The sequence below is a fragment of the Halichondria panicea genome, chromosome 1, assembly GCF_963675165.1.
Source record: "Halichondria panicea chromosome 1, odHalPani1.1, whole genome shotgun sequence".
In the NCBI taxonomy this organism is placed as follows: domain Eukaryota; kingdom Metazoa; phylum Porifera; class Demospongiae; order Suberitida; family Halichondriidae; genus Halichondria; species Halichondria panicea.
In genome coordinates, this window is record NC_087377.1 from 967,466 (window position 1) to 984,539 (window position 17,074).

Sequence of the window (17,074 nt, forward strand, 5' to 3'; positions counted from 1 at the left end):
AAGCTACAAGCAAGCAAAGAAACTCACCTCTTCCAGCAAGACACTGAGCTTCTTCTTCAAACGGGTCAGGTGGCATATCCGGCCTTCAAACTTCAAAGGAACTGAGCTTCTGGAATTAACTGGATCTGAGAATATTTCAGGCCATTGACGTCAGAGTCTCAGTTTCAGAGCTGGAGGTAAAGCCTTTGAAGTGATCCTTTGACGAGGCCTTGAATTCCAATTCTGGGTCTTCTCTTGCTCCACTTGAAGGAAAGGCTCTTGTCCCTCAACTCTCGATCAGAGGCAAAGGACAGGGCAAGGAGGAACACATCATCTCCTTCGCTGACTTCCTGACAGTGTAACGTGGGGTAATGGATGTTAGTAGATACTCTTGCACACATGCATAATTATAACAAAATTACTCACTTCTGCAAACCAGCATTCTTGGTGATCGAGGACTGAGAGAGATTTCACTGGTGCATGTATATAGCTCCATTAGTATGAGGACCTCGTGTACATCACTGGATATCTGCTTAGTAATGGATGAAATGTATGTCACAGAATACGAGCAATCAGACAGAGCCTTGGTGACAGCAATCTCTTGTTTGGTGAGGTAGACGTCAGCATCATTGTTCACTGCCAGTCTCTTCAGAGCTAGCTTGCGTCCATTACTGGCTCTGACCACAAAGACGACATGCAGCAAAGCCACCTAGTGTGTGTGTGTGTGCGTGGGCGGTGTGTGTGTGTGTGTGTGTGTGTGTGTGTGTGTGTGTGAGAGAGAGTGTAGGTACTGTACAGTGGATTGCGCTTGCAACAGAATTTCACAATATGAAGATTATCGTTAATTTATGTGTGTGTGTGTGTGTGTGTGTGTGTGTGTGTGTGTGTGTGTGGGGGGGGGGATGGTGTGGGAGGATAATGGCTGACAATACTTATATAGGACGGCTAGTACATTTTGTAAAAGAGCCGACTTGGCGTTTATTAATTTGGCATCTCAGGCGTGTTTACTACAGCAATGAGGTTGTATCCTAAACAGGTTATGAGAAGTCTCACCCAGGTAAGGCTATATGCAAGGCCAGGTCTAATCCCCTAGTCAGTGTGAGGACAACACTTCAAGAGTCAAATTAGAGTCAAATTGCCCGTACCTCCCGTGGGGAGGGGGGGGCAACACATTGAGAGGCATTATCACCTGATCATGATTATACAGTACAGGTAGTTGTCACCTGAGCTGAAACGGTACTAGACACTGGAGTGACACCAGAGTCACACAATTCGTTGAGGTGTCCCTGTACCGAGGGGATAGCAGCAAACACAGAGGTCAAAGTGCACAGAATTGCAGGAGAGTTTGTAGCCATTTCAGCTTGTTGAGATTCAGTAGCAGTAAGCTGTGCAAATTAATGATAGGCTTTCCAATAACTAAAGAATTGCATGGACAATCTCAACTATACATAAAACTCCCACTGAAAATTAATAAGTCATCAATTATTATTGTCTAGTCATATTAAAGGTAGCGCTCACCTTTCCCCTGAGTTAGAGTGTTGGTCCATTGTGTCCAGTGCACCGTGCTAGCTAGTAGGACCACTCCAATGGATGTGCTCTCAGAGTATTAGAACTGTAATGAATGCACCACATGGCCAGTGGGTAAAGATCGTCAAACCATTAGACAAAAATAATATGTTTCATTTTGTAGATTAAATTTTGATAAACCTTTACCAGACACGCTCACACACAAGATGGAGCTGGATATCTGGTGGATACTCCTCCAAAAGACCAGCAGCAATGGATCACGAGGAAAAGAGCATCGCAGCGAGTACAAGTGAGTGGCTAGTCATGATCAAAAGTGGACCACCTAGTATAGTGTATAGGCTGCTTTAGATGACTGGCATTCAATATCTGCTAATAGATATCATTACTAGTGATCAAACTATACAGCCTCTGTGACAAATGCATCCATTGCTACACATTTGTTGATCCGTTACTTCATTGCGTACAGTGATGGAGAGCACGAGAGGGGCGGAGTCAGTGACAAGTTGCTATGACAACATATGATGGAGGAGTTACAAGGTGACACTGTGGAGTTTGTGTACAACCCATTGGACGTCTTGGACTCCAGATAAAGGAACACAATTAAGAAATAGTGAGTACTGCCGCGTGCAGAGTGTGACTCTTTCCCCCACCAAAACTGTGATCTGAGCATATCATGTGATAGGCCTTGTCTAGAGCTACAGAATGCATCTCTTAGTTTTGATATTGATTGCTTTTTAGTGAAGTTATGACCTCCTGAAAGTTGCTTAAATAATACATTTTATGGGGAAAGCGTTGTGTTAAATCAGGCCTAAGTTTGAGAGCCCTATAACTTGTGTCAGTCTCCAAGATAATGTGTGTAATTAGTAGTGCTACAAGACTGTACATACACTATCAATTATTGCAGCTCAAGTTGATTTGAAGAAATAAAAATGTTTAAGATAATAATTGTTATGGTGGAATTATCTACTAGTGAGTGAGTGGTCTGATTGTTCTCTCACTTGTTAGATTCGTGAGGGTCAGTTGTTCACTCTGTTGGATGCTGATGATGATCCACCCATTGGACGTCAGATAAAAATACAGTCGACCTAAGGAACAGTGAGTACTGCCGCGTGCAGAGTGTGACTCTTTCCCTAACCAAACGTTTTGTAGTTTGTGCTTTTTGCGCTGTACTCCCCCCTTGCATGTGTGACTGTTTTTTGTAGTTTGTGCTTTTTGCGCTGTACTCCCCCCTTGCATGTGTGACTGTTTTTTGTAGTTTGTGCTTTTTGCGCTGTACTCCCCCCTTGCATGTGTGACTGTATTTTGTAGTTTGTGCTTTTTGCGCTGTACTCCCCCCTTGCATGTGTGACTGTGTTTTGTAGTTTGTATGGTTTTTGCGCTGTACTCCCCTCTTGCATGTGTGACGGTGTTTAGTCACTAGCAATAGTTTTACGTTCCCGTGAGTGGGTTCAATTCACTAGCAATAGTTTTGCGTTCCCATGAGTGGGTTCAATTCACTAGCAATAGTTTTGCGTTCCCGTGAGTGGGTTCAATTCACTAGCAATAGTTTTAAGTTGCCGTGAGTGCATGGGTTCAATTCACTAGCAATAGTTTTACGTTCCCGTGAGTGGATTCAATTCACTAGCAATAGTTTTACGTTCCCTTGAGTGGGTTCAATTCACTAGCAATAGTTTTGCGTTCCCGTGAGTGGGTTCAATTCACTAGCAATAGTTTTGCATTCCCGTGAGTGGGTTCAATTCACTAGCAATAGTTTTAAGTTGCCGTGAGTGCATGGGTTCAATTCACTAGCAATAGTTTTACGTTCCCGTGAGTGGGTTCAATTCACTAGCAATAGTTTTGTGTTCCCGTGAGTGGGTTCAATTCACTAGCAATAGTTTTACGTTCCCTTGAGTGGATTCAATTCACTAGCAATAGTTTTGCGTTCCCGTGAGTGGGTTCAATTCACTAGCAATAGTTTTGCGTTCCCGTGAGTGGGTTCAATTCACTAGCAATAGTTTTAAGTTGCCGTGAGTGCATGGGTTCAATTCACTAGCAATAGTTTTGCGTTCCCGTGAGTGGGTTCAATTCACAATCCACTAGCAATAGTTTTACGTTCCCGTGAGTGGGTTCAATTCACTAGCAATAGTTTTACGTTGCCGTGAGTGGGTTCAATTCACTAGCAATAGTTTTACGTTCCCGTGAGTGCATGGGTTCAATTCACTAGCAATAGTTTTACGTTCCCGTGAGTGGGTTCAATTCACTAGCAATAGTTTTACGTTCCCGTGAGTGGGTTCAATTCACTAGCAATAGTTTTGCGTTCCCGTGAGTGGGTTCAATTCACTAACAATAGTTTTGGTTTTTGCGCTGTACTCCCCCTTGCATGTGTGACTGTTTTTTGTAGTTTGTGCTTTTTGCGCTGTGCTCCTCCCTTGCATGTGTGACTGTGTTTTGTAGTTTGTGCTTTTTGCGCTGTACTCCTCCCTTGCATGTGTGACTGTGTTTTGTAGTTTGTGCTTTTTGCGCTGTACTCCCCCCTTGCATGTGTGACTGTGTTTTGTAGTTTGTGCTTTTTGCGCTGTACTCTCCCCACACTCACACACACACACACACACAGTGAAGGAGCCTCCATCACAACGCCAGCGATATTTCCATAGTCATGATGAGGTACGCTAGGGGGTGTGGTCTCAGCTTGTGTGTGGGTGTGTGTGTAACTGTACATTATGCTGCATGTGAAATTGTCGTGTACTATAATTATATAAATACGACCACTTTCCCTCATCCCCCATCTCTCTGTAGACACGCTGTTTCTTATAATCATGGACACTGATGGGATAAGTTGAAGATAATTATTGTCAAGAAAGTAAACACAAGCCCGGCCCGTTACCAAGGAAACATGACAACATTGATCATCATTGAACATTTTTAGCCTATGCAGTCATAAAAATTAATATTGTTGTATTTTTTAATTTCTATTGCTAAAAATTAATTATGACCAAGAGTGCATGCGCTCTTGTTATGACATAATAATAATTATTACAATAAAAGTGGTAAAGATCATTAACTATATAAGTAAGTAAGAATTATGTGTATTTTATAAACCTTACAGTCTCCATGAGAACCCGTGTCCTCTCACGAGATCTGATCTACTAGCCACACCCTTAACCACTAGGCCACACCCATTCTTCACCAATCTGTGTATTATCAGGAGCTCATAAATAAGTTTAATTTTGATGACGGCTCTCTTCTGATACTACACAGTTACAATACATTTATCATTGATAACATAGCTGGCATGTGCAATTGTGTGGACAGACATTGACTCAACAAAGCATTCACATCAGGTATAATTATGGTGGATAGAGTGCTAGTAGTCACCACACAAACACTTATAATTGATAAAGAACAAATTAATTAAAAAATAAATGCCATCAGTCACAGTTTATAATGGCTAGAGGATATTGTCAGGCTAGAGTCACTTGCAGTCTTCCCTTGAGGTCCTCAGCAATGTCAGCTCTACTGATAACGGGAGACTCTAGAGCTGTTAACAAGTCCTCCAGTTGTGGACCACCTTGCAACCACTCTACGAGCATGTGTGTGAAACACTTGGTGACACTGTTGGGTCTTCTGGCATTCTCCTCAGCTATCACCTGCAGTGTACATTGTTATTATAATGACATCATTCTGCACTATCCAAGTTCTACGGTATATCGGCTGAAATTATGAATCATGTCAAGTTAATGAATTCAGTGGCCAACCAATTGCAACACAGCCACCCATACAACTAAAGAAACAAAACTACAACAGGGTTTCATACAGAGGGGGGGGGCCCTGGGATTTCCCACCCCCAGCCAAAATATCCCCCCCTTGAAATCTGAATATTAATGATGTCATAATAAAAATGTATATCCTTAAAAATGTCTACAATCTCGTGAAATTAATTTTATGCACACAAAAAACCATGCACCTCAGATAACCATTCCTCAACAATTTTTCCGGGAAAGGACCCCCAGACCCCCCTCTAGACCAAGGAACAAGTACAGCAGCCATTCAGTGTTAGGTAGTGCCAGACCATCAAACCATCGCCTTGTCCATCAATATATACACGACCATCAACCTACACAGAGAGCATAATTATGAGAGACTTGCCACACAACATAGCTAGCTACTCATTTGTGTGTATGCTGTTACAGTGGCTCCTCCACACACAATCAACCTACACAGAGAGTATGAGAGACACTATACACAATGGAGCTACTTATCTTTTGATGTGAAGAGACATCGACCTACACACCAAAGAAGCCAGCCATACTTACTTATCTTTACTTATCTTTGATGTCTCCACACAAAACAGTCAAGAGCACTAATAAATGATAGTAGTGGGCGTTGAGATCTGAGCCCCTCCCCCACATCTCCAGTCAAGCCCCACCCCCTTCAGTACCTACATTATACAGTGATGAGGTTAGTAATCCTCCCTGGGTCCCAGAGCAGCATGGCTTGTTTGTACCTGGGGGAGAGAGGAGACAAAAGCAGTGAGAGAATGAAACACTAGTACAGTATCTAGTAGGAGGAGCTGTGTGTGTGCATTGTGGCTGCAAGAGAACAAGCAAATGCATGGTTACATTGAGAGCGCAGTTCAAACAAAACCATCCACTCCACACAATACAATACCAGCCAATCACCACCACAGCTGACAACCATCAGCCTAGTATTATCAATACACACACAATACATAATATTATAACACCAGACAACAAAATTACACCCATAGCTGTTTGTGCTGTGCAAATCAATTCAACAGTGAAGACCACCAATTAATTCAGATCATTATTATCATCATAATACCAGACCAGGAATGAATGCACTCCTGACCAGACAAATCATTATAATTAAATCACACATCATCACCAAACCAGACTATGCAACAAAATTTCGCAACCACAACAACCAATCAAATCATCCACAGAAGGACCACCACCAGTAGTTTCCTTGCACAATATTTGGTTGCCAAAAATTAATGATGATCACCTTTGAGAAAAAATCACACACAAAACAAACACCAAATTGCAAAACTTTTCTAAAAATTAAATTCTACACTATTTTTTACCCCTGGGAACAGCTGTTGTCTGCTAGACTCTTCCAGGGCTTACTGTGGAAAGCCCTTCTTGTTCACTCACTTTCTGGTCCCTTTTCTTACCATTGAATTTACTGTACAAAAATACTCCCACTCACTACTTTCAATCTGACATCTCTACCTTACCAATAGGCTTCAGCTGCAGCTTCTCTTGGCTGCTAAAGAATCTGGGTGGGGTTGCTGCTGGACTGAAGCTAGGACGCCTTCTAATTCTATCCACCGTCAAGGTACCCATATAAAGTAAAAAGCTTATATCATACAGAAATTTTTTTGATACAGACACTTGAATACTACTGTTGTTTTTATACCACCCAACAAACACAAAATATTTATAACATGAACAAACATTTTTTAATAATAATATAGAGCTGCAGGCATGGCCAAGAGGCCACACTGGACCACGGAGGAGGTTCTTCTACAAGACATCTTGAATGATGAGGAACCTGCAGAGGAGTGGGAAGAGGATATGGAAGAGGTAACAGCGGACAGGGATGAGCCAGTCATGCAGGGCAGTGACGAAGAATTTTCTGATTGGGATGAAGGTGGGGTCTAAAACTAAACTGAATACCGATATAATTTATTACAACGTACATGTAGAAATGGAGCCCCCGTCAACAGACAGCAATCCTGCACAAGGTAAATTAAATTGTGACAGTGCCAATGAAAAGGGCCCTTAACGCGGCAATAATTAAATTAAGCTATAGGCCAATTTAGTAGAAATAAAAAACATGGGCAAAAATTTTTTTTTCACAGGTGCGAACTTCAACCCTTCCTCTACCTACCTGTAAAAATTTGGGTCTCTACGAAGCTTTAAACAGGTCAAGCGCGGACGTTGAAGAAACTCACCGAACGCTCATTTTGAAATTTACTGTCTACGTGAGGCGAAATTCCCTATTATTGTTATATTTTTAACAATAATTATTTATTAATAATTATAAGGTTAACAATTTGCTATTGATAAATCCTTTCCTAGACGACACAAGTGACGACACAAGTGGTCCAAGCGACTCGTCACACGGTTTGTGCAATGTTATGAAGTACAATTACAATCAGTTAGACTACCACACAAAACTAATGTACAGCTAATTATTATTACCCTCACATTTATTTAGGCAATGAGCAACCTACCTGGAGGAGTGAATTGCACACCCTGACTATCAAGTCATTTGAGTCAGCAGTAGGACCAACAGTGGATATCTCAGAGAGGCCAGAAGAAGTGTTTCTGCTATTTTTTAACAATGATCTGCAGGAACACATTGTGTGTGAGAGCAACAACTACGCTAGACATGTAATGGGAGAGGAGGCATACCGAACGTGGACTCAACACACAGTTTAAGAGCTCTGGGCCTTCTTCGGATTCTCCATCCTCATGGGACTCAATCACCTGCCATCGATCAATGACTATGGAGCCGAGACCACTATGCACCCATCGCCGATGTAATCTCAAGGCAGAGATTCCGTGATATCTCCCAGTATCTGCACTTCGTGGACAACGACCATCTTGTTCCACGAGGTGACCCCTCGTACAATCGGTTAGGGAAGATCCGCCCCCTCATTGAGCACCTGGGTGAGAGGTTCGAAGCTTTGTACAACCCTACACAGAATGTAGCAGTGGACGAAGCAATGATTAAGTTTCAGGGGCAGTCTTCCTTAAAGCAATATAATATGCCTATGAAACTGATCAAACGGGGGATCAAGGTATGGGTATTGGCAGATAGTGCTAACGGCTATTTCCACAAATTTGACATATACACGGGGAAGCAAAAGAAGAGACAGGTTGGACTTGGTGAGTATGTTGTCAAAACATGTGCCTGCAACCACCAGCAAAGAGATGTAAACGGGGATGGTGTGCGTTCTGCTGGAAGGACTCCAACAAGAAGACTGACAGATGTAACGAGTGTGGTGTCTGGCTCTGCCATGGTGGAAACCCAACATCAGACTGTTTCTATTTGTGGCATAAGAACTTGTAAATATTATAATTATTATCTTATTTACTGTTTATGATAATTATTATTTATTAGTACGGCTTCATTATAGTCACATGATGTACGCTAATGATACACACTAATCATTATAATTATTTAAAGCAACAAAGCTACGCGTACATATATACGTACTGCATCGCTCGGTAGATTAATAATACACAGCCTATCACTCACCTTGTGACACGTACGTTTGGTTGACTGCTCCACCACCTGAGAATCACACGCATCTGTGATCCAGCAATACTCTGTACACACAAAGAAAGATGATGAAGGGTTCTTAGTACTACAAATTCTAGATACAATGAAAGCACCGCAGGTGCTGATGCCTCGGTGGAGATACCAAAGCTACATAACATAAAGCTACTAATAGCTACTAATAGCACATGATAAACAATTTAATTTGCTGAGTTGGTAATGATCGACCATGATTGTTGTTAATGATGCCCAAAAGTTCAAGTCTAAAGCTGCATTCAAGTAGCAGAGCCTTGCAGCTCTCTTCTCACTCTTGCAGCTACCAATAGCTAGCGTTCTATAGTGCAGAGCTAACTACTAAGTAGAGTAGCAACACTCGGTAAACAAGTTTGGCTACGTGTTCTTCTGAAAAGGCTGCAATGGCATTCCAAGTAAGCAAAACTAGGCATAACTCGAGAACGAAGCATTATTTGGCAAATCCACGAATTTAAATCCATGACTAGAAGCCTATAGAAACTCTTACTTGCACTTGATTCATCCTTGAGCAGCTGTAGCAGTCTACACGCACGCACGCACACACACACACACACACACTACCGTATTATACCTCGCTTGCGCATGCGCACCGAGGCTATCTGCCATTCAGGCTGTATTATTTTATCAAAGTGTATCATAGGCCCTAAAGAATACTCTAAACATCACTGCAGTCAACATACAGCTTAGGAAGCTTGGTAGAGCTGGGCCACTGCAAGTGTTTCTTCGTTCACAGTCACACACGAGATCACATTTGTATATAAGCCACACCTAGTACATACAGTACCTGCACATAAAAAAAGGTGAAGCAAAGCTTCTTAGGAGTTTAAACTCTACAGCTATGTGCTATATACCAAGCACAATAAGTATTAGACTGTATGAAGCTTCTAGAGAATCGAAAAAGCCAAGTAACAAAGTGGAATTATACACAACTACTACTTACCACTTGACAGAAGCAGATCACAGCCAAATTTTTGAGATAGTAAGCGATTCGGGCATCATCTTGTAGATCTTTGACTGATCAACTTGAGCTGCAATAATTGATCGTGTATGTACAGTCTTGTAGCACTACTAAATACACACATTATCTCGCGCTGTTTCTGCAACACAGTGGAAAGCTCGCGATGTTTTTATAACACAGCGGAAGGCTGCAAAAAAAATCAAGTCAATCAATAAAACATGACCAAATAAACAACTACAATGCTCCACAAGGCTTCCTAGCCTAACATTCCTGCAAACATGCAAGCTACAAGCAAGCAAAGAAACTCACCTCTTCCAGCAAGACACTGAGCTTCTTCTTCAAACGGGTCAGGTGGCATATCCGGCACCTGATCCCTTCAAACTTCAAAGGAACTGAGCTTCTGGAATTAACTGGATCTGAGAATATTCCAGGCCATTGACGTCAGAGTCTCAGTTTCAGAGCTGGAGGTAAAGCCTTTGAAGTGATCCTTTGACGAGGCCTTGAATTCCAATTCATTTTCAGTCCCTCTAACTCTGGGTCTTCTCTTGCTCCACTCGAAGGAAAGGCTCTTGTCCCTCAACTCTCGATCAGAGGCAAAGGACAGGGCAAGGAGGAACACATCATCTCCTTCGCTGACTTCCTGACAGTGTAACGTGTGGTAATGGATGTTAGTAGATACTCTTGCACACATGCATAATTATAACAAAATTACTCACTTCTGCAAACCAGCATTCTTGGTGATCGAGGACTGAGAGAGATTTCACTGGTGCATGTATATAGCTCCATTAGTATGAGGACCTCGTGTACATCACTGGATATCTGCTTAGTAATGGATGAAATGTATGTCACAGAATACGAGCAATCAGACAGAGCCTTGGTGACAGCAATCTCTTGTTTGGTGAGGTAGACGTCAGCATCATTGTTCACTGCCAGTCTCTTCAGAGCTAGCTTGCGTCCATTACTGGCTCTGACCACAAAGACGACATGCAGCAAAGCCACTTAGTGTGTGTGTGTGCGTGGGCGGGTGTGTGTGTGGGGGTGTGTGTGTGTGTGAGGGAGTGTAGGTACTGTACAGAGGATTGCGCTTGCAACAAAATTTATTGTTGTATTTTTTAATTTCTACTGAAAATTAATTATGACCAAGAGTGCATGCGCTCTTGTTATGACATAATAATAATTATTACAATAAAAGTGGTAAAGATCATTAACTATATAAGTAATTAAGAATTATGTGTATTTTATAAACCTTACAGTCCCCATGAGAACCCGTGTCCTCTCACGAGATCTGATCTACTAGCCACACCCTTAACCACTAGGCCACACCCATTCTTCACCAATCTGTGTATTATCAGGAGCTCATAAATAAGTTTAATTTTGATGACGGCTCTCTTCTGATGCTACACAGTTACAATACATTTATCATTGATAACATAGCTGGCATGTGCAATTGTGTGGACAGACATTGACTCAACAAAGCATTCACATCAGGTATAATTATGGTTAGTCACCACACAAACACTAGCTAGTATAATTGATAAAGAACAAAAATTAATAATTAAAAAATTAATACCAGCAGTCACAGTTTATAATGGCTAGAGGACATTGTCAGGTTAGAGTCACTTGCAATCTTCCCTTGAGGTCCTCAGCAATGTCAGCTCTACTGATTACGGGAGACTCTAGAGCTGTCAACAAGTCCTCCAGTTGTGGACCACCTTGCAACCACTCTACGAGCATGTGTGTGAAACACTTGGTGACACTGTTGGGTCTTCTGGCATTCTCCTCAGCTATCACCTGCAGTGTACATTGTTATTATAATGACATCATTCTGCACTATCCAAGTTCTACGGTATATCAGCTGAAATTATGAATCATGTCAAGTTAATGAATTCAGTGGCCAACCAATTGCTATACTAACATGCAACACAGCCACCCACACAACTAAAGAAACAAAACTACTAACAGGGTTTCATACAGAGGGGGGGGCCTGGGATATCCCCCCCCCTAGAAATCTGAATATTAAAGATGTCATAATAAAAATGTATGACTTTTCTCCTTAAAAATGTCTACAATTTCTCATTAGACTAGTGAAATTAATTTTATGCACACAAAAAACCATGCACCTCAGATAACCATTCCTCAACAATTGTCCCGGGGAAGGACCCCAGACCCCCCTCTAGACCAAGGAACAAGTACAGCAGCCATTCAGTGTTAGGTATAGTGCCAGACCATCAAACCAAAGATATAGGAAGGGAAGGATTGGCAACGGTAGAAAATTTGAAGTCCGTGACACACTACGTCATTGGAATGCATCACTTTGCCTCTACTTTTGTTGCCTCCAAACTATGGCAATAAAAATAACAGAGAGAACAAGTCATTATTAACTCTGAAAGAAGTCATTGATGACAGATGCAAGTTGACATCCCAAGAATCTGCCTCATGTTAAATACTGAGAGGGATTCTCAAAGTCAACAAGAAAGAGAGAAGCTCAGAAACAACACTTTAATACTTAGACAATACTGCTTGTGTTCATGTCCATTCTCACATTTGATACGAGCTCTGGGCTTGTATGCACAAGAACTAGATAACATAGATAGACTGATAGTACTATAGCCATTAATTCTCTGTAACATGTTCTGTACGACATAAATTTTTATTAATACCAAATTTTAATAAATTATCAACATTTCACAAGTCATATAAAGTTCTACTGCTGCTACTGCATGAAGTAGAGCTGGTGCTATACAACTGTACAGGTCTTTTGCATGTAACAAAGTCTTTCATTTCGTTTTTTAATTATGTAGCCCAAAATAGTCAATCAACTCTTCCTTCTTCAGCTTCATAAATTTCTTCCAGCATACTGATAGTACGATGAAGATCTAATAGTATGACTGTGTATGTGGGGAGGGGGGGCATATGAATGAGTTAGTAAAACACTGTGGCTTTCTATCCCAGTTCTGTTTCTTACTATATAAGCCGATAATCAGGCCTTACACCTCCAGTCATATTTTCTGCAACTGACAAAAATTTAAAGCACAAAACCTGTGCCAGTTGATGGACCTGACATTGATAAACACTCTCATAAAGTCAGTATAATTTTAAAAGCATGTGTGTTTCTTAAAAAGGGAGCATAAAACGTCAGATGAAATAAGCCATACGCAACACTACAACACATTCTAAACGGTATGAATAGGCGATTTTTGCCTTTCAGTAGATCAACCTACATACATACAACCAGGAAAACTTGAAGAATAGTAATATGGATGAGTACTGTTTCTTAAAAAGGGATCAAACCTTGTAAAATTGTAGTTTTTCTGTAGTAAAAAATCTTTGTTTCTTTAGTTTTACAAACTGGCAAGATAATCTAACTCTAAATAAAGCACAACATCAGTGTAACACCATGAGAGGTCATGAGGCACTAAAGGAAGACCACAACAGACTGTTTCTGCTTTTCGTGGGAATTCTGGCAGGAAAACAGGCGAGTCACGGATGGTTTCATTACAAAACTGCAGAAACACATGTAAAATGATCACGTGAACCACTTCCGTTGCCAATCCTTCCCTCCTATATCTATGATCAAACCATCATCAATATATACACAACCATCAACCTACACAGAGAGCATGAGAGACTTGCCACACAACATAGCTAGCTACTCATCGATCTGTGTGTATGCTGTTACAGTGGCTCCTCCACACACACAATCAACCTACACAGAGAGCATGAGAGACACTGTACACAATGGAACTACTTATCTTTTGCTGTGAAGAGACATCGACCTACACACCATAGAAGCCAGCCATACTTATCTTTGATGTCCATAGCTGCACATAGACTGGCGGCGACAGCCGCCCGAGCATGTAGCGCGAGCGACTGGCAAACTGCCTATCAGTCACTTGTCTCAGCGGAAGTGTAATAGATCGTATGACACTACTAAACATGAATATCGTTATAGATAATGTGGTTAAATTTTGCTATGAGATTCAGCTACTATGGAATGCACTGAATCCCCTGAAGTGTAAGTGCGGTTACAATTACAGGGCTAATATGACGTTGAGCAATCTGATAGGCTGCAATGCTCGTTGCAGCTGAGACGAGTGACTGATAGACAGTTTGCCAGTCCCTCGCGGTACACGAGGGGCTGTCGCCGCCAGTCTAAGCTGCACACAAAACAATCAAGAGACACTGCACTATAAATGATAGTAGTGGGCGTTGAGATCTGAGCCCCTCCCCCACATCTCCAGTCAAGCCCCACCCCCTTCAGTACCTGCAATACATTATACAGTGATGAGGTTAGTAATCCTCCCTGGGTCCCAGAGCAGCATGGCTTGTCTGTACCTGGGGGAGAGAGGAGACAAAAGCAGTGAGAGAATGGAACACTAGTACAGTAGCTAGTAGGAGGAGCTATGTGTGTGTGCATTGTGGCTGCAAGAGAACAAGCAAATGCATGGTTACATTGAGAGCAGCAGTTCAAACAAAACCATCCACTCCACACAATACAATACCAGCCAATCACCACCACAGCTGACAACCATCAGCCTAGTATTATCAATACACACACAATACATAATTATAACACCAGACAACAAAATTACACCCATAGCTGTTTGTGCTGTGCAGAGAAGAGATGAGAAATTCCCACAACAACAAATCAATTCAACAGCGAAGACCACCAATTAATTCAGATCATTATTATCATCATAATACCAGACCAGGAATGAATGCACTCCTAACCAGACAAATCATTATAATCAAATCACACATTATCACCAAACCAGACTGTGCAACAAAATTTCCCACCCCACAACAACCAATCAAATCAACCACAGGAGGACCACCACCAGTAGTCCAGTAGTTTCCTTGCCCAAGGGACTAATACAATAAGGGCATAATAAACTAAAGGGATACTGTGACTGTGAGTACCATTAACTGAGCACAGAGGTAATCAACCAGAATGTGTGGGATCAGTGGTTCAACAACAGTAGACTCACAGAGACAACACCTCCTTGCTCTTGAAGCCCTTCTCGACTCCAGTTGCAACAAGCCTGGCATGCAAGGCTTGCACAAGTGCTCAAGACTACTCTTCACTAACCCAGTCAAAGGCTACAGTTCCCTTGGCACACCTAGGGTTTAGTTAAAGCCTGAACTTACCAATTCCATGTGCAGTAGGCACAGAGTTAAGATCCTAAAAAAGCCGTCATAACAGATTAGTATAAGCCAAGAAGCAGCAGTTGTCTAACTATAATTATTATATAGCTAGCTATTCTAATGATCCTATAGCTAACTAACTATTGGAACTGATTAACGAGATCTTAACACTCCTAATTATGGCAGGATCCTGTGCTGCTTTCCTTTAGGCAGGTATACTAACAGCAGAGTGCTCCCTCAATAGACTGGAACGCCATGAGTAATCCATCATTGCACCCCAAAGGCTGGTTCGACAACGGTTTCAAGAACAAGAAGATGCTGTCCTGCGACCCGGCTGTTAAAGAACCTTCCACACACAAGTCATTCTGATTGATTACTTGAGTGCTACAGACACCGTCCCTCCCCCCCCCCCCCAACCACCAAAGGGTTTAAGGCCATGCAGGTAATAGACTCTTAGCCATGCGTATTAAAAACAGTATACAAAAAGCGTTGTCGACACGAGTTTAGCCATGCATACATGCATTTAATGTGCGCTTTGCTGGCAAGTATGTATCTATTAAGCTGCATGACCTACACACCTCACAGTCAAGAAGGGGCCACCTCACTTAGACACAAGGAATACCAGAACTTCCACTCTCAACAAACAAAGCAACACCAATACACTCAAAGGCCAGAGAGTGAACAATCCAATCAATAGCTGGGACAAGATACACACAAGATGAACATGCGGACGTACGGTTTCAACTTGCAAATGACTCTTGCAGCCTGCACTGCTTTCATTTTCCATGGCTGGATAATGCTCGCGCTGTTTCTGCAACACAGTAGAAGGCTCGCGCTGTTTCTGCAACACAGTGGAAGGCTCGCAATGTTCTGCAACACAGTGGAAAGCTCGCGCTCTTTCTGCAACACAGTGGAAAGCTCGCGATGTTTTTGTAACACAGCGGAAGGCTGAAAAAAAATCAAGTCAATACCAATCAATAAAACATGACTAAATAGACAACTACACTGTTAAAAATGGGGTGTTACGTAGCACACTAATTTTAGTAGGTAAATGTCAGTGGTGTGTTAATGAACACACTCGTGTGTTTGACGTGCTCAACAACACACTTGGAGTGTAATAGAACACACTCGGGTGACACAACAGAATGGTGTGTTACTGAACACTCTGACATCCATACAGTGGTGTAAAGTAGCACACGATATATAAGATATTAAGAAGGTCTTTTTACTTTTCAGATACCAGAATTAATATTTATGTTCCACTTAGTACAGTTAGATCACCAAGAGTGCTAAGTATGTGCAAGTGAAATAAGAGTTGAAATGCTGCAGTCCCTGCAAATGCGGGAAACAACTTGCTATCACTCTCAAAGGAAGCTTTATACTTTGCAAACCCAGAAATCCAGGTCCTAAAAGTATGGCTATAGTATATAGAAGCCTGCAATGCATGTAGAATCTCTACATGCATGCTATACTAGAGCTAAGTGGCTAAGTCCGGACCTTCTGTGTGCGCATGCGCATTGAGGCTAGAAGCACATGTAGTGTGCTTTAATTAAAATCAACAAAAAGAAGAACTGGAGAAGAACTCAATTTAGCTCTGTACTAACTGCACTGAGTATTTAGCTTTCCTGAAGAATATACACTACTGCAGCACTTCATGGAGCTTCCAAAGGCCATTCATGTGGTAAGCTGGTGAAATACTATGTGTGATATGATCATATAAATAATATATAGCCTTTCTCACAACTCAGCCCAGAACTTGACCTCATTCTTGACTTGAGCACTGTTTGGGTATAGAAGTGACTATTCTCTGGGACATACTAACTGCTATAAATGTGAAGAAAAGTATCCAGGTACGTGGAGTAATAGATATGCTTACCAGACATAATTGTATTTATTATTTAGGACTGATAAGATGAGATACAAGATGACTTCAATCAAAATGTGCTACTGCTGCTGTGCGCTCTTTCGTCAAAAAGGAAACATGTGATGTGCTGTCATTAACAGTAATGTGTTATGTAATAATCCGTATAACATTTAAATAGTCGTTCGTTGTATAATTATAGTCGTTCGTTGTATATATGTTTTTGATTTGTGTTGAATGACTTGTACATTTCGTTGAAATTGCAACAGCACCAAGCTAGA

General features: G+C 41.6%; 2 long non-coding RNA genes and 1 pseudogene across 2 annotated transcripts; 2 read left to right on the forward strand and 1 right to left on the reverse strand.

Annotated features, from left to right (window-relative positions):
- LOC135343063 (uncharacterized) overlaps positions 1-17,074 on the forward strand; it is a 48,416-nt pseudogene that overhangs the window by 14,036 nt on the left and 17,306 nt on the right.
- On the reverse strand, positions 4,828-9,344 carry LOC135332885 (uncharacterized). Its single transcript, XR_010393673.1, has 5 exons — positions 8,776-9,344; positions 7,399-8,561; positions 7,208-7,243; positions 5,450-7,059; positions 4,828-5,132 (listed from the first exon to the last, which is right to left on the reverse strand). It is a non-coding gene; the product is annotated as an uncharacterized LOC135332885 (long non-coding RNA).
- Positions 15,962-17,053, forward strand: LOC135333123 (uncharacterized). The gene is made up of 3 exons (XR_010393756.1): positions 15,962-16,613; positions 16,681-16,782; positions 16,835-17,053. It is a non-coding gene; the product is annotated as an uncharacterized LOC135333123 (long non-coding RNA).